The sequence below is a fragment of the Balaenoptera borealis genome (assembly GCF_965194805.1).
Source record: "Balaenoptera borealis genome assembly, chromosome: 9".
NCBI lineage: Eukaryota > Metazoa > Chordata > Mammalia > Artiodactyla > Balaenopteridae > Balaenoptera > Balaenoptera borealis.
The window spans coordinates 46056007-46079920 of record NC_138873.1 but is presented as its reverse complement, the minus strand read 5'-3'; the positions used below and the strand labels follow the sequence as shown (position 1 = coordinate 46079920).

General features: G+C 37.5%; 2 long non-coding RNA genes across 2 annotated transcripts in view; one reads left to right on the top strand and one right to left on the bottom strand.

The window, feature by feature from the left end:
• Positions 1–23914, top strand: part of LOC309634636 — a 162828-nt gene that overhangs the window by 120198 nt on the left and 18716 nt on the right. The gene's annotated exons all lie outside the window — the stretch shown is intronic.
• The window catches only part of LOC309634640, a 170694-nt gene continuing 159787 nt past the window's right edge, over positions 13008–23914 (bottom strand). The window contains exon 2 of the long non-coding RNA XR_014248272.1: positions 13008–15313. This is a non-coding gene — a long non-coding RNA (uncharacterized lncRNA). The remainder of the gene's footprint in view (positions 15314–23914) is intronic.

The window sequence follows — 23914 nt, the reverse complement described above, 5'->3', positions numbered from 1 at the left end:
AAATTAAATTTCCTCAGTCCCTCCCATGAGGAAACTTGCACAACCGTCTTAGATAGCTTCATCCACCAGAGGGCAGACAGCAGAAGCAAGAAGAACTACAATCATGCAGCCTGTGGAACAAAAACCACATTCACAGAAAGATAGATTTGATGAAAAGGCAGAGGGCTATGTACCAGATGAAGGAACAAGATAAAACCCCAGAAAAACAACTAAAGAAGTGGAGATAGGCAACCTTCCAGAAAAAGAATTCAGAATAATAGTGAAGATGATCCAAGACCTCGGAAAAAGAATGGAGGCAAAGATCAACAAGATGCAAGAAATGTTTAACAAAGACCTAGAAGAATTAAAGAACAAACAAACAGAGATGAACAATACAATAACTGAAATGAAAACTACACTAGAAGGAATCAATAGCAGAATAACTGAGGCAGAAGAACGGATAAATGACCTGGAAGACAGAATGGTGGAATTCACTACCATGGAATAGAATAAAGAAAAAAGAATGGAAAGAAATGAAGACAGCCTAAGAGACCTCTGGGACAACATTAAACCCAACAACATTTGCAATATAGGGGTCCCAGAAGGAGAAGAGAGAGAGAAAGGACCCGAGAAAATATTTGAAGAGATTATAGTCGAAAATTTCCCTAACATGGGAAAGGAAATAGTCACCCAAGTCCAGGAAGCACACAGAGTCCCATACAGGATAAACTCAAGGAGAAACATGCTGAGACACATAGTAATCAAATTGGCAAAAATTAAAGACAATGAAAAATTATTGAAAGCAGCAAGGGAAAAATGACAAATAACATACAAGGGAACTCCCATAAGGTTAACAGCTGATTTCTCAGCAGAAACTCTACAAGCCAGAAGGGAGTGGCATGATATACTTAAAGTGATGAAAGGGAAGAACCTACAACCAAGATTACTCTACCCGGCAAGGATCTCATTCAGATTTGATGGAGAAATCAAAAGCTTTACAGACAAGCAAAAGCTAAGAGAATTCAGCACCACCAAACCAGCTCTACAACAAATACTAAAGGAACTTCTCTAAGTGGGAAACACAAGAGAAGAAAAGGACGTACAAAAACAAACCCAAAACAATTAAGAAAATGGCCATAGGAACATACATATCAATAATTACCTTAAATGTGAATGGATTAAATGCTCCAACCAAAAGACACAGACTGGCTGAATGGATACAAAAACAAGACCCATATATATGCTGTCTACAAGAGACCCACTTCAGATCTAGGGACACATACAGACTGAGAGTGAGGGGAATGAAAAACGATATTCCATGCAAATGGAAATCAAAAGAAAGCTGGAGTAGCAATACATATCAGATAAAATAGACTTTAAAATAAAGAATGTTACAAGAGACAAGGAAGAACACTACATAATGATCAAGGGATCAATCCAAGAAGAAGATATAACAATTATAAATATATATGCACGCAACATAGGAGCACCTCAATACATAAGGCAACTGCTAACAGCTCCAAAAGAGGAAATCGACAGTAACACAATAATAGTGGGGGACTTTAACACCTCACTTACACCAATGGACAGATCATCCAAACAGAAAATTAATAAGGAAACACAAGCTTTAAATGAAACAATAGACCAGATAGATTTAATTGATATTTATAGGACATTCTATCCAAAAAGAGCAGATTACACTTTCTTCTCAAGTGCACATGGAACATTCTTCAGGATAGATCACATCTTGGGTCCCAAATCAAGCCTCAGTAAATTTAAGAAAATTGAAATCATATTAGGCATCTTTTCTGACCACAACACTATGGGATTAGAAATGAATTACAGGGAAAAAAACGTAAAAAACACAAACACATGGAGGCTAAACTATGCGTTACTAAATAACCAAGAGATCACTGAGGAAATCAAAGAGAAAATCAAAAAATACCTAGAGACAAATGACAATGAAAACACGATGATCCAAAACTTATGGGATGCAGCAAAAGCAGTTCTAAGAGGGAAGTTTATAGCTATACAAGCCTACCTCAAGAAACAAGAAAAATCTCAAATAAACAATCTAAACTTACACCTAAAGGAACTAGAGAAGGAAGAAAAAACAAAATCCAATGTTAGCAGAAGGAAAGAAATCATAAAGTTCAGAGCAGAAATAAATGAAATAGAAGGAAAGATCAATAAAACTAAAACCTGGTTCTTTGAGAAGAAAAACCAAATTGATAAACCATCAGCCAGGCCCATCAAGAAAAAGAGGGAGAGGACTCCAATCAATAAAATTAGAAATGAAAAAGGAGAAGTTACAACAGACACCGCAGAAATACAAAGCATTCTGAGAGTCTACTTATGAGCAACTCTATGCCAATAAAATGGACAACCTGGAAGAAATGGACAAATTCTTAGAAAGGTATAACCTTCCAAGACTGAACCAGGAAGAAATAGAAAATATGAAGAGACCAATCACAAGTAATGAAATTGAAACTGTGATTAAAAATCTTCCAACAAACAAAAGTCCAGGACCAGATGGCTTCACAGGTGAATTCTATCAAACATTTAGAGAAGAGCTAACACCCATCCTTCTCAAGCTCTTCCAAAAAATTGCAGAGGAAGGAACACTCCCAAACTCATTCTATGAGGCCACCATTACCCTGATACCAAAACCAGACAAAGATACTACAAAAAAAGAAAATCACAGACCAATATCACTGATGAATATACATGCAAAAATCCTCACCAAAATACTAGCAAACAGAATCCGACAACACATTAAAAGGATCATACACCATGATCAAGTGGAATTTATCCCAGGGATGCAAGGATTCTTCAATATACGTAAATCAATCGATGTGATGCATCATATTAACAAATGGAAGAATAAAAGCCACATGATCATCTCAATAGATGCAGAAAGCTTTTGACAAAATTCAACACCCATTTATGATAAAAACTCTCCAGAAACTGGGCATAGAGGGAACCTACCTCAACATAATAAAGGACATATATGACAAACCCACAGCAAACATCATTCTCAATGGTGAAAAACTGAAAGCATTTCCTCTATGATCAGGGACAGGACAAGGATGTTCACTCTCACCACTATTATTCAACATAGTTTTGGAAGTCCTAGCCACAGCAATCAGAGAAGAAAAAGAAATAAAAGGAATCCAAATCGGAAAAGAAGTAAAACTGTCACTGTTTGCAGATGACATGATACTATACATAGAGAATCCTAAAGATGCCACCAGAAAACTACTAGAGCTAATCAATGAATTTGGTAAAGTTGCAGGATACAAAATTAATGCACAGAAATCTCTTGCATTCCTATACACTAATGATGAAAAATCTGAAAGAGAAATTATGGAAACACTCCCATTTACCATTGCAACAAAAAGAATAAAATACCTAGGAATAAACCTACCTAGGGAGACAAAAGACCTGCATGCAGAAAACTATAAGACACTGATTAAAGAAATTAAAGATGATACCAACACATGGTGAGATATACCATGTTCTTGGATTGGAAGAATCAATATTGTGAAAATGACTATACTACCCAAAGCAATCTACAGATTCAGTGCAATCCCTATCAAATTACCAGTGGCATTTTTTACAGAACTAGAACAAATCATCTTAAAATTTGTATGGAGACACAAAAGACCCCGAATAGCCAAAGCAGTCTTGAGAAAAAAAATCGGAGCTGGAGGAATCAGACTCCCGGACTTCAGACTACACTACAAAGCTACAGTAATCAAGACAATATGGTACTGGCACAAAAACAGAAATATAGATCAATGGAACAAGATAGAAAGCCCAGAGATAAACCCACACACCTATGGTCAACTCATCTATGACAAAGGAGGCAAGGATATACAATGGAGAAAAAACAGTCTCTTCAATAAGTGGTGCTGGGAAAGCTGGACAGCTACACGTAAAAGAATGAGATTAGAACACTCCCTAACACCATACACAAAAATAAACTCAAAAGGATTAGAGACCTTAATGTAAGACCAGACACTATAAAACTCTTAGAGGAAAACATAGGCAGAACACTCTGTGACATAAATCACAGCAAGATCTTTTTTGATCCACCTCCTAGAGTAATGGAAATAAAATCAAAAATAAACAAATGGGACCTAATGAAACTTAAAAGCTTTTGCACAGCAAAGGAAACCATAAACAAGATGAAAAGACAACCCTCAGAATGGGAGAAAATATTTGCAAACGAATCAACGGACAAAGGATTAATCTCCAAAATATGTAAACAGCTCATGCAGCTCAACATTAAAAAAAAAAACAACCCAATCCAAAAATGGGCAGAAGACCTAAATTGACATTTCTCCAAAGAAGACATACAGATGGCCACGAAGCACATGAAAAGCTGCTCAACATCACTAATTATTAGAGAAATGCAAATCAAAACTACAATGAGGTATCACCTCACACCAGTTAGAATGGGCATCATGAGAAATTCTACAAACAACAAATGCTGGAGAGGGTGTGGAGAAAAGGGAACCCTCTTGCACTGTTGGTGGGAATGTATTGATACAGCCACTATGGAGAACAGTATGGAGGTTCCTTAAAAAAAGAAAAATAGAATTACCATATGATCCAGCAATCCCACTACTGGGCATATACCCAGAGAAAACCATAATTCAAAAAGATACATGCGGGCCTCCCTGGTGGTGCAGTGGTTGAGAGTCTGCCTGCCAATGCAGGGGACATGGGTTCGAGCCCTGGTCTGGGAAGATCCCACATGCCGCGGAGCAACTAGGCCCGTGAGCCACAACTACTGAGCCTGCGCGTCTGGAGCTTATGCTCCACAAGAGAGGCCACGACAGTGAAAGGCCCGCGCACCATGATGAAGAGTGGCCCCCGCTTGCCGCAACTAGGGAAAGCCCTCACACAGAAACAAGGACCCAACACAGCCAAAAATAAATAAATAAATAAATAAAAATTAAAAAAAAAAAAGATACATGCAAAAAAAAAAAAAGATACATTCACTCCAATGTTCATTGCAGCACTATTTACAATAGCCAGGTCATGGAAGCAACATAAATGCCCATCGACAGATGAATGGATAAAGAAGTAGTGGTACATATATACAATGGAATATTACTCAGCCATAAAAAGGAACGAAATTGGGTCATTTGTTGAGTCGTGGATGGATCTAGTGGCTGTCAAACAGAGTGAAGTAAGTCAGAAAGAGAAAAACAAATATCGTATATTAACGCATATATGTGGAACCTAGAAAAATGGTACAGATGAACCGGTTTGCAGGGCAGAAGTTGAGACACAGATGTAGAGAATAAATGTATGGACCCCAAGGGGGGAAAGCGGTGGGGGGAGGGGGTTGGTGGTTTGCTGAATTGGGCGATTGGGATTGACATGTATACACTGATGTGTATAAAATTGATGACTAATAAGAACCTGTTGTATAAAAAAATAAATAAAATTCCAACATTCAAATAAATAAATAAATAAATTATGTGCTCATCCTTTTTTTTTTTTTTTTTTTTTTTTCCCTTTAGTTGTTCTGACTACCTCCAAGCGCTCCATGGCTGCACGCTTGTCTCACTGGAAAATGCACAGCCCCAATTCTGTGCAGGGACGACGCAAAGCAGAGTGTGATGCATCTCTCTGGAGCATCAAGTTTATTAACTAGAATTGGAAGAACCAAGGAGTTCTTGGAACAAGAACTATCCCCCTCCCCCACCAACACGGAAGACAGAAGAGTAGGGGAGGGGAGACGTGCCCCAGGAATGACAGTCCAGTCTCTCAAGTTTCACCCAGGTGGGGGTTGAGGGGCAGACCTGCAGCCACGGTGGCCTCGCTTTTGGTCGCCCGGGCTGCTCCGGACCATCCTCTGAGCTGGCCAGGGTCTTGGATACGATGCTTCTGAAGGCCGTGCAGAGAACACACTCCTCTTCCCCTGCACCGGGCCCCAGGGAGTGCGGCGGCCTGACCTTCCTGCCTCGGTCATCCATGGGGTTCACATGGGCTCACTTTATTATGACGCCTCATGCTGGGCAGCTTGCAACAAAGATGTTTCAAAATAAAGTTCCAGATTCTCCCAGCCACCCCTTGCTTTTTCTGGCTCTGGCCAGAGACAGTGGATGAGGACACACTCTCAGGCTGCCCAGCGTGGGAGGACCTTCCAGTGTTGGACACACCCAGGGGGCAGCTGCTTCCCTCTGGGGCTCCAATCCTGCTGCTGCTGCTGGAGGTGGATGTCCCAGTGCCACACTGGGGGGCTGGGCTGGGAGTGGCAGTCCTCGCCTCCAGGCTGGGTGGGGGACAGGCAGACTCACCGGTCTTCTGCCCTGCCTGCTGGTCTTCCTGCAGCTGCACATTTTTTCTGTGGTAGAGCCACCTGGTTTGCAGGGAGGACACCACAGGGCTTGGAGAAGGCTCAAGTTCACTGCCACAGAGGTCCCCGCAAGAGAAGGGCTTCAGAGTTATGATGGAGACCTCCACCTTGGGTTTCTTGGAGCTCACACTGCCTGTCCCAGTGTCCTGGATCTGGTCGCAAGTCAAGCCCGGAGTCCTCACCATTGTCACCTCCAGGTCCTCTTCACAGGGTGGCTGGAGTGGCTCCTTCTGGCCCATGTTGACCCATGGATGCCTCATGAGGTCAGGTAAGGTGCCTCTGTCACTGGGGTTGAGGGCAATCATTTTTTGTAACAGATCCCTTATCTTCAAAGACAGATAAGGTGGGATGGGGTATTGCCCTTGTAGGATTTGCTTCCGCAGCTCCTGGAAGTCTTTTCCCACAAAGGGCTGGGACCCAGTTACCATGGTGTACAGCACTACTCCCAAGCTCCACACGTCCACCGCAGGGCCGCTGGAGCTCTGCCCCAGGAAGAGTTCCGGGGCAGCATAAGGGTGTGTGCCGCAGATCGTGTCCAGTTGGACAATGTCATCACACTTGTTGCTGAGGCCAAAGTCTGTAAGTTTGATATTCATGTTGGAATCAAAGAGGAGGCTCAGTGGCTTCAGGTCTCGGTGCACGATGCCCCTCTGGTGGCAGTGCTGCAGGGCGGAGACCAGCTGCTGGAACGGGCCTCGGGCCTCCGCCTCTGTCATACGGCCATGGATCTTCAAATAGCGGTACATGTCCCCCCCACTGAGGTACTCCATCACCACGAAAAATGTCTCCTCTGTGTCAATCACCCCCAGCAGTTTTACAATATTGGGGTGATTCAGAGCCTTCAGACTGCACACTTCCCGGAAAAGTGCCTGGACACTTGAGAAGCTCTGACGCCTTTTCTTTATGACCTTCACAGCCACCTGTGTCCCGGTCAGAATGTGCCGGGCCAACTTCACTTTACTGAAGGTGCCTTCACCAATGGTGTGGAGGATCTCGAAGTCATCAATATGAGCCTCCTTGCCAGCAGATTTGGCTGTGAGGCCCTGCATCATGGTGATCTGCTAACTACACTGACTGACAGCACTACCTAGCAACGCTAACTACGCTAACTAACAATGCTAACTGTACTAACAGGGCTAAGTATGCTGTCTCTACTAACAACGCTAACTACGCTAACTGTACCAACAGCGCTAACTAGTACTAACTACACTAACTATGCTAATCAAGTATTAACTATACCAACAATACTCACTATGCTAACTGTAGAAAGAACAATGACACAAATAAAAAAGAGTAGAGAAAGGAGAAACGAAAATCAACAAAATGGCAGAAACAAGGAAAACACAAGCTAACTGTAGGTCCAAGGCCGTCAGGTCACCAAAAGCAGCTTCCTGGGCTCTAAGGACCAAAAACCTGGGCCCACCTTTCTCTTTCATAGGGCTTTGTGAAGTACATCACAATGGTGCACTCTGAGGTCAGAGCAAGAAATGGACCCATCACCGCTGGGGATACATCACAGTGGTTTTCTCACTTTTGGAGTTCAAGGCCCCTTTACACTTAGGAAAAAGGATCCCAAAGAAATTTTTCTTTACGTGTGTTATTAGATATTGGTATTCACTTTGTTATAAATAAAAATCTGCAGGATACTTCAGTGGCCTTTTTATTTCTAGTTTGAAAATGTGTAATAATTTTAGAGACCTCATAATGTCTACACTTGAAATGTTCAATTCCTTTTCCTTAAATTCTGGTCTCAAAATAACGTTACAACTTAACTGACTTCACGATACTATACAAAATGTTCTGTTGCATAAGACATGATACGGTACATTATGAAAGTCTATGAAGCTGAGAGAAGGTTTGCCAGGAAGGTCATTGAGCAGATTTCTCATCAGGAGCCTCGGAGGCCAGATGGCATGACTCAATGTACTTGAAGTGTTGAAGGAAAGAAACCGTCAACCAAGAATCCTATATCTAGCAAAACTTTCCTTCGAAAATGAGGGAGAAATCAAGACATTCCCAGTTAATCAAGAGTTGAGAGAGTTCTTAACCACCAGACCCGCCTGCCACAGGGAGTTCTTCAGGTTGGAGTCAAGGACCCTGGACAGTAGCTCAAAGCCTTATGAAGAAATAAAGACCTCTGGTAAAAGTAGACAGACGGGCGATGAGAAAAGCTAGTACTGTTGTAACTTTGGTTTGTAGCTCCACTTTTTGTCTTCTATTTGATTTAAGAGACTAATATATAATAAAACACACACATCCAAATCAAAAAAAAAAAAAAAGATCACCTCTTCACCTAGAAAAGTTACTTCACCCCCACTTTAGCCTAACTTTGGGAATTTCCATCAACAACATTCTTCTTTCCACTGTAGGAAGCAACGCTGCCAGAAGCTATGGCAAGCAGAGCCTCTTCTAAAATGCCTTTGATGACTGCAGCAACATGGATGCAACTAGAGATTATTAAGTGAAGTAAGTCAGAAAGAGAAAGACAAATACCACGTGATACCACTTACATGTGGAATCTAAAGTATGGCACAAATGAACCTATCTATGAAACAGCAACAGACTCACAGACATAGAGAACAGACTTGTGGTTGCCAAGGAGGAGGGGGGTGGGAGAGGGAAGGGCTGGGAGTGTGGCATTAGCAGAAGTGCTCATCCTTTTTTTTTTTTTTTTTTTTTTTTGCCTGGGTTGCAGAAATGTTCTTAGATGGCAGTTTCTTAGAGCTTCGTGTGTTTCCTCAGTTTGTATTAGTTTTCATGTTAGTTTTTCAACTTGATATTTCCATGTAACCCTAACAATACAAATGCAAATTTCACACCTAGGATAGCACAGGTTTAAGGTTTGAATTTCTCTTATTAGACTCTATCTACATACTATCCCCACCCCCTATCTTCTTTTGCTCAACTCTGGTAGAGATAAGCTTTCCTTGTGGATTCCCTAAACTAATGGCTATTTTCAGTATCAGTCAGATGCAGCCTTTCCATATTTCTGGCTTTTTATGCAGGGTCTTACATCTAGCTTTCTACCTTGCACAAGCCCAAGGTTATTCAGTTTCCATGTGAGTGGTAAACTTCCTCCGGCCAATATCCAAGTCTCTTTGACCTTCTGCAGCATTAGCTTATGTGTTCTTTATTCTGGCTTTGACTCCCCTCTTCGTTTATAAAAACTTCTAGTATTTATTTCAAGCATGACAATATTTTGGTATGCTTCATACTTTCTATATTATTGTTGCCAAGAGCTGAGAAAGAGCAAAGAGAGGGTGTATTTTTCAAGTTGCTAAATTGCTAGAACTAGAATTAGATATTTTGGGTAAAGTTACGGAACGATTTGGGGATGACCCTGTCAGAGAAGGTTTTACAGTGTAAATAACTGAGAGATAAGTAGCAAAGGATGATGGTGGAAGGATGGGGTAGATATAACTTTTCTGGTAAGAGTGGACAATTAAGGAACAAGTCAGAAGAAAGAGTATTGGGGACATATGGACATGTATGAACCAGTAGAGAAGGAGGTGTCAGTGAGGGAGATGGAACAGCCAGATATTGAAGTAAGAGATTCAGGAAACTGCCATCACCAAAACCTCGGGAGGAGGAGATTTCAGGAAAAAGTAGGGTACAGAACAGTGTTAGGGACCATAACTGGGAAAAGCTCATTGGATTTGGCACCCAGACAGTTATTAGCAGTCTTCCTCACTTCAGTTGACAGCAACACTATCCTTTCAGTGCTCAGCCAAAAAACCTGAAGCCATCTTTGACTTATGGAGCTCTCTTTCACAAGACAGATATCCAATTCATCAGGAAATTCTATTTGCTTGGCCTTCAAAATGTATCTGTACTGGACTACTTCTTTCCACTACTCTATTTAAAACACAAACTGAATCTCTCCCCCCCATTCCCAACTATTCCAATACTGGTTACTCTGCTCTCTTATTTTCCCACAGTACTTCTTACCTCCAGCATACTAGATAGTTTCTTCATTTATTACAATGATTGCTTATTGTCTGTCTTCTCTCACTAGAGTATGAGTTCCATGAGGGCAGGGCTCCTCTTCTGTGTTCCAAGGGCTTAGAGCATCAGCACCTGGCACATAGTAGTCACTTAATATATGTTGAATAAACAAATTATAGTTTTGTTGTGTATTTAACTAAAATTTGATTTGAGTTTATAATTGGAGCTGTATATTTTAGGTCTATGAACCAAATTCAATTCTAGAGTGAATTCAAGCAGTATTTTAGTAAAACACAATCTTTTATCCTGTTATAACAATTCTGTGCTCAAGAATTGCTGCATTCATCATATCCCAGAAATTAGAGTCCACATACTACTACTAGAAGCAATTTTCATCTTGTGCTCTAATTAAATTAAATACTTTAGCAAAAGTTTTAAATTATGAGATTAAAAATATTCATAGAAATTAATACTTTATTTAGCATTACTTCTAAGTGCTTATCCAGTAAACAAGAATATTCAAATTATAAAAAAAGAGTGCATATATTCAAGGACTCACAACATGTTCTTTGGGCAAGCTCATTCAACACACATTATTGTTGAATGTATGTAGACATTTAAATAATAAGGTTGTGACATGAATACACAATTTTTCATTGATGCAAAATATAAATTTATTCCATTATATCAGCAATTCATATAGAATCTGTTTGTCACAAGGCATTTAAAATATTATTTTTTCCTGAAAAATCCTAGTAAGAACTTCTAGCCTCTCTTTGACTGGAAGTTAAGAAATTGACCTCACACTTCCTTCCTTTCTTCCTTCCCTCTCTCCATCACTTCTTTTTTCTTTATTTTTGGTCTTACTCCCCACCTCACATCTTTATTCATTGACTGAAGAGTCAATGCCTACTCTAGAAATGAGCAAATGAAATGACAATGAACTACTATGCTTAACTTGTCCTGCAGACTTCACTGCACATTTTTGGTTCATCGTTATTTTCCAATAGATTGTGTTTCTTCGATGAATATAATTGCATTGACTTCCTACCAAGTAGTGTAACTCTCAACTTTTTCTCTCTCACACCTCTCTTACACATCTAGGAATCGAGCCCACATCCATTTTCTAATCATCAGAGCTGATACTCATTTGTAGCTCCCTCAGCATTCAAATCATTTGTCTCTTGGGCTCAGGGGTCTATTTATTTTCTATTGCTTGGCCACTTGAAACCTCAGAATAGAGACTTCAAAGACTGTGATCTGTGGCTTTTCTTATGATTTGCACATGCTAAGCTTACTGGGTGTATTAACATCACACCTGGGACACAAACAAATGCAACAAGATGAAAACAAGTGAAAACAAGATCCAGAACTCTAAGGACCTTACTGTTGATGCAAGTTAATAGAGAGTATTAACCCAGAGAAATCAACCCAGCCGAGTAATGTAAAAGCAGCTCTTACTCTTTGCTCATTCAGATATTGAATCAAGAAAACACTAAAGTCTAATTTTCTTTTTTCTTTGCAAGTTTTACCATCTCATAAAGCCCTATAATTCAATCTTGAAAAATTTTGAATGTTAAAATTGATTTTCAAAATTTAAAAGAAAAATATAGACTCCTTTTCTGGCTAGAAGCAAATCAAGTTTGAAAATGGCGAGAAAAAGCACTATGTCTTTCTCCTCCTTTTCCTTTTCCTTTCTCTCTCTCCTCACTCCCTTTTTTCTTTCTCCTCCATTCCTTTCTCCTTGTCTTATTATTTTAATCCCCTGTCCCCCCAAATATTTATGTGAATGAAGCAAACTATATTCCAATTTGATAATTTGGCATTTTGTATTTTAAATTACATCTTTTCTCCATGAAAATTTTAGAGTGAATTTATCTTGGGGGATGAAATTACCCCACTTCTTGAAATATAGTGAAGGCTAACAACATAAGCATATCCATGACATTTTCACCTGCTGTCAATATAATTTGGTTATAGTGATAAACAAATATATTTAAGATAACAATAAGCTAAAACCTATAGATAACATAGCTTATTTTCAAAGGAGACATATGGATGGCTAATAGGTACATGAAAAGATGTTCAACATTACTACTTATCAGGGAAATACAAATCAAAACCACATTGAGATACCACCTCGCACCTATCAGAATGGCATCATCAAAAAGAAAACAAACAACAAGTGTTGGTAAGGATGTGGAGAAAAGGGAACCCTTGTACACTGTTCATAGGAATGTAAATTGGTGCACCCATATGGAAAACACTATGGAGGTTCATCAAAAAATTTAAAAAAGAACTATTATATGATTCAGCCATTCTACTTCTGGGTGTTTATCTAAAGAACACAAAAACACTAACTCAAAAAGATATCTGTACTCCCACGGTCATTGCAGCATTATTTACCATAGCCAAGATATGGAAACAACCTAAGTGTCCATTGACGGGTGAATGAATACAGAAAAAATACGTATATAAACGGAATATTATTGTCATGAAAAAGAATGAAATCTTGCCACTTGTGACAACATGGATGGACCTTTAGGGCATTGTGCTAAGTGAAATAAGTCAGACAAAGAAAGACAAATACCCTATGATCTCACTGAAATGTGGAATCTAAAAGACAAATAAACAAAACACATACAAAAAAAAACCCCCAAAAGCCAAGTTCATAGGTACAGAGAACAGATTAGTGGTTGCCAGAGGCGGGGAGTGGAGAGTAGTGAAATGGGTGAAGGGGGTCAAAGGTACATTCCAGTTGTAAAATAAATAAGTCATCTGCTTATAGTTAGTGTACAGCATGGTGCTTATAGTTAATAATACTGTATTGCATATTTGGAAGTTGCTAAGAGAATGAATCTTAAAAGTTCTCATCACAAGAAAAAAAAGTTTGTAACTATATATAGTGATGGATATTAACTAGACTTACTGTGGTAATAATTTTGCAATATATACAAATACTGAATCATTTTGTTGTACATCTGAAACTAATATAATGTTATATGTCAATTATGCCTCAATTAAAAGAAAACATAGTAGCATATACAATTCAGTTTCATTTTTATGAGAAATAAAAGTCAAATAGGACAGCAGATCTTTGTATTTACACAGTAGAATAAGAAGAACACATTTTAAACAACATTTTCAAAGTATAAATACAGAAAACATTTGTAAAGCTTAATATAATTTTGTGATAATTTCTAGAATTATGCTACTCCTCCAAGTATGGTGCTAATGTTGTAAAAAGTTGATAACTTCAGTAATGATTGCCAAATTATCTTATTTAATGAAACCAGAGTGATGCCAAAATTATTTCTTTTTCATTGTGCAATTTTTTCATAATTTTAAAGTGACCTTCTGTCAAACAACTAAAAATCCCAATGAAATAGTATGTTTTCTTTGAAATCATCTTTTTCTCTTCTCTGTACCCTTTCTTCACATCTTGTTTGCTGATAGTGGAATAGAAGGGGATTGGGAAGCTGAAGTTGAGAAAAACTAATTTTTGGAAATTTGTATCATATTGAAAATCAAATTAATGAACATAGGTGATTCCAGATCATACCAGAATTTCTACAGTTCCCCAATAAGTTACTTCTTAACCTAGAAAAGGTCCTTTGTATAGCTAATAATCATAAACCTACATGCTCTAGATAGTTGTTTGAACTTGTTCTCTCTTGTCATATGAGAATTGTACATAAAAGAGGAAAAAAGTAACATGACAAGGTCGCCAGTCCTATAACTTGTCCATGTGCAAATATTTGCTGATGAATTCAAAGAAAAGGTAGACTTGACCTTTAACACGAAGCTCTGATTGAAACCAAGTGAGAAACAAAACCCATGTTGTACCATCTGTATTATTTTAATCATCAGTATCTATGTAAATCTACTAAATACAGTGCTTCAGCCCTTAAGCATTTTATAATTTAGTCATCTGTATTATCTTTATTTTATTGTCATAATAGCTATATCTCATAATATTTAGATATTAAAAATAATATATCTTAAGTGATGCTTATAAGCTGTATATGTCTGAAATAAGGGCAAGCAAACCTCAGAAACAGAAGATATCTTTTGGGGAGGATATGGGATTAAAAAGGTACACAAAATAGCATGTTTTATAAAAAATTTTGCTTTCTTATATCTTAGTGCTTTAATGTAGTTCTATATTTATACTTTTCTTTGTGACTTTGTAAAAAAGTAAACAGCTAGTGTGTTTCCTGTTTTCCCATTTAATTGCCCCTATAGGCTTTGCTACAAAAAATAATCTTAGAGAAGCAAAACTTAAGGCTTTTTCTAATTTGTATTTAGTCTCCCTCTGTGTAGATCCAACTCACAACCCAGCAAATAGTACAAAATTATTTTTTTTTCTGAACTTCCTTATGGTACCTTCACTAACCCATTGTTATTTGCACAATATATTTAGTTAATCAAAGATTTTACTGGTTATATTTCCCAATTGAACCTTTAATTGTTTTTCTTGCAAAACTCCAATCTCGATTTTCCATTTGAAAATGACAATCATGACTAGGAATAAAGTGCTTTTGCTAGGCTGCTTGGAGAAGTATGCAGTGGTTTTGACTGACTCTATATCCCAGTTTTTGAAACTCTCTGCACTTCTTTGAAATGAGCTCTCTTCTTGGAATAAGAAAGAAATGTGAAAAAGCTAAGCTGCTGTTCAGGCTCTGCTCTTTTTTTTTTTTTTTTTTTTTTTAATTATATATATATATTTTTTATCTTATTTATTTATGGCTGTGTTGGGTCTTCGTTTCTGTGCAAGGGCTTTCTCTAGTTACGGCAAGTGGGGGCCACTCTTCATCGCAGTGCGCGGGCCTCTCACAATCGCGGCCTCTCTTGTTGCGGACCACAGGCTCCAGACGCGCAGGCTCAGCAATTGTGGCTCATAGGCCTAGTTGCTCCGCGGCATGTGGGTTCTTCCCAGACCAGGGCTCGAAACGTGTCCCCTGCATTGGCAGGCAGACTCTCAACCACTGCGCCACCAGGGAAGCCCCCAGGCTCTGCTCTTTAATCAACAGCAAAAATCATGCAAAATAAACTTTATAAGTTTATATAAATATAGTAGTACTTTGTCATTTTAAGCATGAGCAATTCTGTAACAAAAGCATAATTTATTCAATCATGCAATTATCTTTGTATTGAGGGCCCTGTAAGGTGGACATGAAGACTACCAAAGCAGGAGCTCTGCCCTCTGGGAGCCCACAGTCTAGCGGAGGTCTCAAAGATACACACACGATTACAAAACAACTAAGTAAGTGGTATTGATGACAGAAAAATGCACCAGCTCTGGAGTGACTGTGCTTCTTGTTTGGGTGTCAAATGTCAGAGAAAATTGTATGAAGATTGTAATGTTTTGGCATCCACGTGAAGACAGAGAAAGAATTGGCTAAGAGAGAAGGGTGAAGGGAAGCATTCAGTCACAAAAAGATGAGGACACACAGGCTTACTGCAAAGAGATTGATGCTTAAGTTTGCATGGCTCCTTCACTGGCGTGGGCTCCTTCCAAGGTGAAAAACATCAGAGGTGGCACAGTAGAGCAAATGGGCCAGTTAAGCAACGTAAAAAAGCTGTGGGAATTTGAACCAGATCTCATGTAAATCATTTAATCTTTTTTGTGCCTCCATTTTGCCATCTTTATTTTCATCTCTATCACAGGGCCAATTAACTGCAAGAATCCAGCTGGAAAATTGTAACAATATTTAGCTACTAGGTTGAATTTTTAGGGCTGCCTGACTACCGTGATTCTTTTACATCTTCTTGTCTACTTCCTTCATCCTACCCTTATCCACCAAATAGCCAGTTTACCCCACAGTTCACTACCTATTCCCCCTCTTAAAGACTAAAACTGTCTATGATTTCAGTAAACTTTGTCCCTGAGTTACTTACAGAAACAGTTTCATTTTACCACAAAGGACAAGAAGCTCAAATGTTGAAATAAATTTTCTTTGCTCTTATTTATTTTGGATTGGGAGAGGCATTAGTAAGAGCCTTGTTCTTCAAAGTCTTTAACCTCACAACAATTCTAGAGCTTCCCAGTCTTTCAACTCCTCTTGAAAAAAGCTGTTTTTAATGCAGAAACAATAGAAAATTTGTCCTTAAACAATCCAGAGGGAATCCATAGAAAGACTTGTCTATTTAAAGGAAATCAGAAGAAAGAGTATTAAACAAATCACATTTCATCCATGAACTATTTCAAGAATCTGTTTTTTAAAACAAAAAAGCCAAGTTTCACTGAAAATTCCTCTAGTTCTTAACTTTCCTCCTTTTAAAGGTGCCCTTTCTTCCTCTGACTATACAGCTCATGGATAGTGAGCTCATAGAAAACAGGGGAGAGAGAGAGAGAGAGAGAGGGAGAGATTTTAAAAGATGAATACTTACAGGTAGCTTGGTTATGAGAAGGTAGGGTATTTATGAAGACAAAATTGATAATCTGATAATCTGCTAATGTACTGCTTTGATACAACTTGCAGTCCTATTATATCCTACCATGTGTGAATCCATCACAAACAGTCTTACCCCAGTCTCAAGGTTGACTGTAGGACACATGCTTTGAGTTAATGTCACACAGGAGATCAGCTTTTTCTCACTGTGGTCCCCCCATTGGCACCTTGCAGAGAGCTTGTTAACAGCACTACTGCAGAGTGGATTGGCTTATCATTAAATACTGGCCTAAAATAGTGCCCAGATTTTGCTTTATGTCATCAAATACTAGAAAATTCCACACTTACAGGTGGGATAGCTGAAGAATGGAATCAATATCTAGATACAGGAATAGAAATTAAAATGGATTTTGGCTTAGATCATAGCATATCGAGATAACTTTCATTCCAAGGTTTTTCAATTGAATGCAGTTATTATAAGCATGTTGAAGAAAAAAATGTTCCTGGGCTTTTATGTTCGTTTTGTCCTGGAAAAAATTGAAAAATAGCTGACTTACCATTTTCTTCCTTTTTTTTTTTTGCAAAAGAAGAAAGGCCTTCAGAGTTGAAGTACTGGTGACCTTTCAAAGGAATTATGCAGGCAGACGTGCAGGGCTGTTCTAATGCTGATGGTGTGGTACAATCAGTTTTACTTGAAGAAGAGCCCTCTAGGCTGCAGGGTAACTAGCTTAATAGCTTTTCAAGAGGACAAATCTGATACAAGACCTTAAAATGCACTTTACGTATTTAAGTATTAAATGGGCACATGGGGGAACTCCTGTGGTTGCACCGAGGTGGATAAAGACACATTGCAAATATGGGCAGCTATGACTTGCTACACTCCCACCTGCACAGAGATTGCCCTGCTTGCCAGCCAGTTTGGATTTGTGAATTGGCAGTTTTTCCTCAGTATTCCCAAGTCCAGGGTACTCTGTATGAAGCTAGTTGCCTTGGAAATACATCTGCTTTCTCTTTGTTTTACATTCTCATTTTTCTCACCTTTTGCCCACTTCGCTTGGTTAAATTATCCTTGAACATCACCACTAGAATATTGAGGGCTGCCTCTACCCGGAGCCTGGAGGGTTTGTTACTATCAGACGTTATCTCCATTGGTAGGAGCCAAGAGAAACGGTCTGAGTACAGCACACTGAAATGTAGCTGTGACTGTGGCTCTAGTTTAAAGATAACTTCAGTCTTGGTGTAAAATGTTATTTTGTGCATGTAAATTTGAGGGATATTATAGCATCGTGCTTAAGTGCCCTGTTCACTTGGGTTACAATGCCAGTCCTACCTCTTCTTTGCAGAGCTATTTAACTTTTTCAAGCCTCAGTGTTGTCATCTGGAACTCAGGAATTAAAATGATATTTATCTCATAGTGTTGTGATGATGAAATAGTCCAAGCAAAGTGGTCAGCACAGAGCCTGGCACATAGTTCTCAATAAACAATGGTTATTTTTTTTACTGAATAAACCAAAGATGCTTTCCATTTCTTAATTATTTTATTAGGCAATTGCACTATCTTTGTGTTTAACTTAATTTTCTTTTTACTTTAAAAAAAATTTAAGAGAAGCATTGCTTCCATCAGTTGCAATGAACTTACATTTATTAAAAAGATAAAGCAAAAATATTTGACTGATTTCTGGGGCAGTGGAGGTAGAGAAGGTGAAGTTGCATGAGCCAGTAAATGGTTCTGGAATCAATTCAGAAGTTGCCTAATCTTGGACTAGAACACTCTAGAGGAAAGAGGCTAGAGCTCACCATTGGAGGAGAGGTCTTGGTAAGTTATGAAACGCAGGCAGAGAAAGAGAAAATTTCCAAACCCAAAGGTCTGACACAGCTATGAGACTTATCAGAAGAACTATTTTTTTTTTTTCCTCCTGAAGCACTGGTGAAGTCTGATAATAGTTACTTATTCATTCAGCAAACATGTAGCAAGTATGAATAAACACTAGGAAGTTCTCCTGTTGACTCTCTTTCTGGCTTTGCAGTAAGTGTGAGAGATACAAAGGCAAGTTAGGGTCTCTGCCCACAAAGAAGGCAGAGTATGTAATTTTATTAGTTATAGATGAATATAATTCTAAGAAAATTCTTAATTTTATAGAAGGGATGAAAGGAGGCATTGAGATAATGATTCTATTATATCAGTAAGAATAAACAGCGAGAATTGCTATTTTTAAAATCTAAATTAAGTAATTTATGATTATTAGTTATCAAAGCACATTATAAAGTTACAAGAATTCAAACAGCTTGGTGGGGTCCTGAGAACAAAGATCAGCGGAACAGAAGAGCTAGCAGACAGGATTGTTAGAAAGACATGGTTTCGATGTCTGAAGGGGCCAGTGTTGTGATATTCTATCTGTGAGCAAGAGGTTCTTTTTTTTTTTCTTTTTTTTTTTTTTTTTTTTTTTTTAATTTTTATTATTTATTTATTATGTTTATTTTTGGCTGTGTTGGGTCTTCGTTTCTGTGTGAGGGCTTTCTCCAGTTGCGGCGAGTGGGGGCCACTCTTCATCGCGGTGCGCGGGCCTGTCACTATCGCGGCCTCTCTTGTTGCGGAGCAGAGGCTCCAGACGCTCAGGCTCAGTAGTTGTGGCTCACGGGCCCAGTTGCTCCGCGGCATGTGGGATCTTCCCAGACCAGGGCTCGAACCCGTGTCCCCTGCATTGGCAGGCAGATTCTCAACCACTGCGCCACCAGGGAAGCCCGAGCAAGAGGTTCTAAAGCAACTACCTGGATGTATTTTTTTCTTTAATAGATCTTATTCTATTCATTTGAAAACTGGGACATACAAAAAAGGGACTATGTATTGAGAAATCTCACTCACTCTGATGTCAATCAGTGAATATTTTTAAGAAGAATTTAAGAGAAAGCTTTTGGGTACATAGAGGTGGCTGCATTTTTTTTTTTTCCTGTAAATATGCTTATTGTTGCAGCAAGCTAACTTATGGAACACTCTAGCTAAACTGTCACTCATCAACATAAACAGATTGCCTGTAAATTTAATCAGGAAATTCATTTTGCTTTGAAAGAAGGCATTATGTGTTCATTTAAAATTAAATATCATAAGTAATAGGATATATTATGGCAAAAACTATAGACACTGGAACATTGCAGAATATACACTATGTAAATGACAAGCTTATGGATGACCTAGAGGGGATAAAGTAGCATGATATAATGGCCCTATGGCTGCACATTGAGGACTAGTCAGGGAGAGACCCTAAGTTAAGGGGCTTAGGATACAGGCATACCTGTAAAATAGACCTATTTTTTCCAGACTATTTTCCATTATAGGTTATTATAAGATATTGAATATAGTTCCCAGAGTTATACAGTAAATCTTTGTTGCTTATCTATTTTTGTGTATAGTAGTTTGTATCTATTAATCCAATAGTCCCAATTTAGGAAACTGGCTTTTTAAACTCATGATAAATCTTTTGAGATTCATCCATGTTTTTGTGTCTATCGATTCCTCACTCCTTTATATTGCTGAGTAGTGTTCCATTATATGAATGAACTACACTTTGTTTACCCACTCACCTACTGTAAGACATATGGTTGTTTCCATTTTAGGTGATTATGAACATAACTGCTATAAAAACATTCATGTATAGGCTTTGCATGAACATAAGTCTGTATTTTTCTAAGTAAATACTTAGGAGTGGGATTGCTGAGTCATATGGCTAAGTGTACACTTCAGTATAAAATACTGCCTGTTTCCCAGAGTGGCTGCACTTTTTTGCATACCCACTAGCAATGTATAAGATTTGCAATAGCTCTGCATTTTTGCCAGTACTTGGCATTGTCAGATATTTTAAAATTTAGCCATTCTCATGGGTGCATAGTGGTATCTCATTATGGTTTTAATTTGCATTTCCCTAATGGCTAATGATGTTGAGCATCTTTTCATGCTCTTATTTGCCACTCATGTATCTTCTTTGGTGAAGCATCTGTTCAAATTTTGTTGAATTTGGGCATTCTTTACATTCGGGGTACAAGCTCTTTGTCAAATAGGTTATTTGCAAATGTTCTCCCAGTTTGTAAATGATCTTTTCATTCTTTTAACCATATCCTTCAAAGAGCAAAATTTTGGTATGTTTTAAATTTCCCATATTTATTGACTTTATCCTATACTACACTGTAAATTTTTTTCCAGGTTTATTGAGAAATAATTGACATACAGCACTGTATAAATTGAAGGCATAATGACCTTCTTTGTCTCTATTTACTATTTTTAAAGTCTATTTTGTCTGATATAAGTATAGCTACCCTTGCTTTATTTTTTGGTTACCATTTGTTTGAAATGTCCTTTTCTATCCTTTCACTCTCAGTTTCAGTGTCTTTAAGACTAAAGTGAGTCTCTTGTAGGCAGCATGTTGTTGGATTTTGTGTGTTTTTTAGTCCATTCAGTCATTCTATATCTTTTGATTAGAGAATTTAATCCATTCATGTTTAAAGTAGTTACTGATAAGGGCTTACCTATTAGGTAAGGACTTACTATTGCCATTTTGTTTATTGTTTTCTGGTTGTTTTGTAGATCCATTGCTTCTTGTTTCTTATCCTTCTCTCTTTTTAAATGTGTGTTTTGACATCTTTAGTTTCAGTATGCTTTGACTTCTTTACCATGTTCTTTTGTGTAATTAGTACAAGACTTTCTCTTGTGGTTACCATGAGGCTTACATAAAATGTAATCTTATAACACCTTATTTTAAACTGATAATAAATTAACTTCAATAGAATTAATATACTATACATTTTTACTTCTTCCGCTCACATTTTATGTTATTGCTATTATAATTTACATGGTTTTTAAATATTGTGTAACTAATAACAGATTAATGTATTTATGCTTATTCTTGCTACTTTTTTTAGCTTTTAAACTAGAGTTGTAGTGAGTTATGTACCACTATTACCATATTGCAGAATTAACTATGATTATCTATTTACCATTACCAGTGAAATTTACACTACCTTTTTTTTTTTATGATGCTAATTAGCATTCTTTTGCTTCCACTTAAAGAACTCCCTTTAGCATTTTTTGTAAGGCAGGTCTGGTGGTAATGAATTCCCTCAGCTTTTGTTTGTTTGGGAAATCTATGTTCCTCCTTATTTTTGAAGGATAGCTTCACCAGGTATAGAATTTTCTGTTGACAGTTATTTTCTTTCTATTGTTTGCAATGTGTAGCCACTTCTCTTACTCTTCTAAAGCAGTCTGTCTTGGTCTCTGAGGTGCAGGGGATGCTTCAGCTTATCCCCATGTTCTAAGATTTTCTCAGTGGTGTCTTATTTTTGAATAGCTGTTAGTTGTTCTTCTTGTGAGGAGGAGTAAAGTCAGAGAAAAACCTATGTTGCCAACTTGGTGATGTCACTCCTTTGAATGTATATCTTAAAGAACCGCCCTATAGACTTAGCATAAGTGACTAGCAGAGTGGACCACACTATATAAACTATACCTCTAGGAATAGACACTGCTTATTTCTAATTGCAGGAGGAAGTAATCAATGGCCAGAAGAGCAGTGTCTTCAGCAGTCTCTTTGATTGGAAAATACTATTGCAAGATAGTAACCAACATTATAAAAAACTTGAAAAAGAATAGATACATGTATATGTATAACTGAATCACTTTGCTGTACACCTGAAACTAACACAACATTGTTAATCAACTATACTCCAGTATAAAATAAAAATTAAAAAAAAAAAAGAAGCAGTTTTAAGAGCTCCTTTTTCATTCCTGAAATCTGTTCTCAGGAGGCCAACACATTAATCTTGAAACTACTATCACTTACTGAGGCTATTATATAATGCAAAATTAATGTTTATCAGCATCCTTTTATGTTGCTCTGGAGATTATTGTAGGAGAAAAGGGCATTTTGTCAGGTCTTCACAGGCAAGGCTAAATGGGAGAATTGAAGCAATTATCTGAATAATTTAATAAAACTCCTTTTATTTAATTATTCAAATTAAATAAAAGGAGTTTATGTATTCCTTATTTTTCTTTCTTTGCTCTGGCCATGGAGATTTCTTTGCCATCTAATTTGCTTATGAAAAGTGACATGCTTTTTTTTTTTTTTTTATAGCTAGTAGAGGCTTAAAGTTTTTTAATGTTTAAGGTTATCAGACCTTTATAATAATTAGTAGAGATTCTAAAACGCTGCTCCTCATAGCAGTTTTGAAGATGACTGAAAAAGTATGATGTAATCTCATGTTTTTACACATTTAATTCTATATTCTAAAGAAACTACTACTTGCTCCTAATTTCCAGCTGCCAACATCTGCAATTAGAAATTGGCAAAACAATCACCCTAACAGCTGCTAGAAACATACAGTTTACAACAAAATGTCAAATGTGTCTTGAATGTTGAATAAAAAACACTGTTTTCATTTCAGTTATCATACAACCTTTCTCTCAATTAATTAATCATTCTGTTGAATAGTTTCCCAAAGAGATCACATTTTATTAGCATTCACCACATTTATTTTTAGTGAAGAGATAATGGGAATACAAGGGACATTCAACTGTAAACACAAGATTGAATTACAAAACCTGTATCTAGATGACCTCTGTCGTCCCCTCTAACTCTCAGACCCTGGGATTAAAATCAAAGGAAGGTTTTACCAGGTCTATACAACAAGATTATCATCCATACCCCTTGTGGCCTTCAATTCTATTTTGCAGAGTTACAACTGCTTTTGTATTCTCTTCTACTGCAGGAATTGTTCAATATGCATTATATAAATTCAGGCAAAAACATATTTGTCAAGGCAGCAGTCTTTCCTAAAATATTTCTGAAAGCAGTGTCATCTGATCATACAGGTTAAAGCAGGTGTATCATTTTGCTCACAAAATTGCAGATGAAGCAGAATTGCAATATTTTTCTATTAGTTGATTTGAGGAATGAAAATTAATGAAAAGGTCTCTGAGATTCTTATAATAGGTGATTTGCTAATTCAGGAATTTTCTGTCTTAAAATAATGATATAATGAAATGAGACTACAAATATTATTTCTTAACTCTAGTTTTTAAAATTCATTCAACTGCTATTTTGCACAACAGAAAATTATTATAATGGAAAGCATAATCCAATTCTATGTCTCTTTTAAAGATACACTTAATTTAAGAATTCTCTAAATACATTTTCTCCAATACTATAATATTTGAAATTTAAGCAGACTGAATTAT